This window comes from Manis javanica, chromosome 10 (genome assembly GCF_040802235.1).
Source record: "Manis javanica isolate MJ-LG chromosome 10, MJ_LKY, whole genome shotgun sequence".
In the NCBI taxonomy this organism is placed as follows: Eukaryota; Metazoa; Chordata; class Mammalia; order Pholidota; family Manidae; genus Manis; species Manis javanica.
The window spans coordinates 114,482,223-114,485,090 of NC_133165.1; positions in this window are offsets into that span (position 1 = coordinate 114,482,223).

Below are 2,868 nucleotides of genomic sequence, written 5' to 3' on the forward strand. Positions count from 1 at the left end.
GTGCCCTGGCAAGCGAGAACCTTGTGGAGTTTCCTGGCAGGAAGCACAGCTTCTGCCAGACCTGGGTGGCAGGGCTGCCCTGCTGCCAGAGCTTGGGTGCTTGGGCTCGTCTGCAGGTCGCTGTTCCACTCTGAGTCCCTTCCCCAACGATGTCCTGCCTTCCACATAGGACATTTGGGGGGCTGTAGATTTAGTCTATGTTGTAAATCTGCACCACCCAGGATTAGATTCTGCATCTGACTTTCAGTGACACCAGACCTGCAGCCCCAAGAGAGAAGGATTCTTTAAGGCTATCATAGGAACTCCCTGGTACTCTAAAAACAAAGCCCAGAGATTGTTCTTTTCTTCCTTAAAATCCTTTGATGTGATGATAAGAAAGAGCAGACTCACCCCACAGTCCTTGAATAAACCATGCTTACCGTATTGTGGATGGAAGCCACAACTCAGTCTGCAGAAGTGGGGATTTAACAGGTACTTAGTTCTGGGCAGTTACAGGTCATTGTTTTGCCTTTTGTCACCATGTGCCATGATCTAGAATTCCATTTGCTAGATCCTTACTGCCTTTAAACCAACCCAGCCCGGAGTGCTATCCTTGAGATGTTGCCTGCAATGATGACTGGCAACAAATCCTATATTAATTGAGTTGAAATAACTAGAATCTAATAGAATTAGATTCTTTTTAAATTAGAAATTAGGTGATCACAAAGCCCTAGGAAGGCTGGAGGAGCTGGAGACATCCTCCAGGAACAACTCTTGGAATAGTTCTGCAGGACTGGCTGCCTCTGCCTGCGACCAGGAAGCTACTGAGGACTGCTGGCTCTAGAAGCAGACATTTGGGGCTAGGTATTTTCCATTTGCGTCCTGAGGTCCAGTCTCTGCTGTTCTCCATCCTGACCTCCACATCACTGAGCTCTCTTCCCTTTGGCTTTGGCCAGCAGGAGGCCCTGGCGGAGCGGAGGGTTGCGGCGGAGAGCGAGGTGAGGGGTTCATTCCTTGGGCTCTGCCCCTCTGCTGGGCTGCTGTGGGCTGGCTGGGTCCCTCTTCCGCAGCCCCCAGCCAGCGGCCCTCACTTGAGCTTCCGGAATTCTCTCCTGGGCCCCGGTGGCCACTCTTTCCTCTGCCCCATGAGGCTCTGGACGTGCATCGGCTCTGGCTGACTGCTGGCTTGAGGTGCATCAGCACCTCTTCTGGGCTCCAACTCCACACCTGCCACCCCACTGGCCCTTACTAAACACTCCTCAGCTTCCAGAGCTGAGTGTCCCCCTCTCTGCTGCCGGGACCCTGGGTGACGCACCTACTCGGATGTGATCCCAGGCTCAGGAAGCATGGGACCTAGAGCCATGCCCTGCCTGCCACATGTGCCCCAGCGAAGTGGATGTAGGGGCACGGCTGCATCTCTCCCCACTTCACAAATCCCAGTCTTGCACTGGGCCGGGGTGGGGGGTGCTTAGGAATGGCAGAAACTAAATCATCTGCCTCCGTGTCTGCCTCTGTGACGTGGGGATGATACAGTACCTGCCTCAGGGGCTGGGTTCCAGTAAAAATTAAAGCCCTTAAATTTATGTTCGCTTCACTGTCAGTTACTCAACAAATACTAGCAGGAATAACGCTCATCTTTAGAGCCTTTTGTCATTTTATAACAGTTTGTCATGTGTATAACTTCTCACAAGCAACCCCACTTTCCAGCTCCCACACGCCCTTTGTTCCTGCTTCCCACCTGTTCTGGCGCCTTCCTGCCTGGTCTGTGAGCAGAGAAAGGGCGGCCGGCTTCCCGGTCACCGGGAGCTGTCACCTGTTGCTATGCAACCTCAGTTTCAGCCTGGCTCATGCAGACTCAATCTGGGGAGACCAGCCTGGGTCTGCGGTGTCCCCTGGCTACCCTGCTGTCCTGGGGTCTCTCCTTCTTGAAGTCCGCTAGACCTTTGCCTAGGTCGTTCCCTCCACCTGGACCATCCTCACCCATCTTCTTTAACTGGCAAACTCTTATTCATCTGTCAAGGCCCACTTCTCCTCTGAAAATCTTCCTCACCGGCTAGACAGCCGCAGCCCTCAGTATTTATTCCTGGAGCCCACCTTTTGCCAGGGATTATTCTGGACACTGAAACAAAGGGATCCTCCAGGGGCTGTGGCAAGGAATCAGAGCAAGGACCTACTTTAGATAAAGACAGTTAGGGAAGGCTTCCTGAAGGAGGAGGCATTTACACTGATGATAAGGGTGAGGACATAGGCATTTTAAAAGCTGAGACAGGGCTTCTAGGCAGAGGGAACGGTAAGTGGGAAGACCCTGAAACAGATACTTACAGGGAACAGAAAGCTGGTCAACTTGGCTGGGAGGGCATGAGGGCAGGAGAGGTTAGGAGACGAGGATGGAGATGTAGCTGGCAGGTCACATCAGGACTCACGGCTGGGCGTGCAGACTGGATTTTATTTTAAGAGCTATTGGATGCCACTGGTGGGTTTTGAGTGAGTTGGGACGTGAAGTGGGTCCTCTGGTTGTAAACAGCTCAGGGATGGAAGTAGGGGTGTGAAAGAAGCTGCAGTGGGGGTCCAGCTAGGAGGTTCCTGTGCCGTCCTGGGAGGAAGGGGCGCCTGGTTGGGGTGGGGGTGTAGAAGCAGATGGCTGTCCACTGATGGTGGGAATGTGGGGGTCTCTGGGGGAGCTGACTCCCAGCCTCTGCTCCCAGTGACTGGAGGGCTGGCACTGCCATTTGGGGGTGGGAAGACGGGGGAAACTCACTTGGTTGATGTAGTGGGGAAGGGAGAGGGAAAGAACAATATTAAATTTGAGTTGCCTGTGAGGCCTCTGAGGGGGCTGTGAGGTGGTGGCCGGGGCCCCGGGCAGAGGTTTCCGGAAGGATGTGGCAGCAT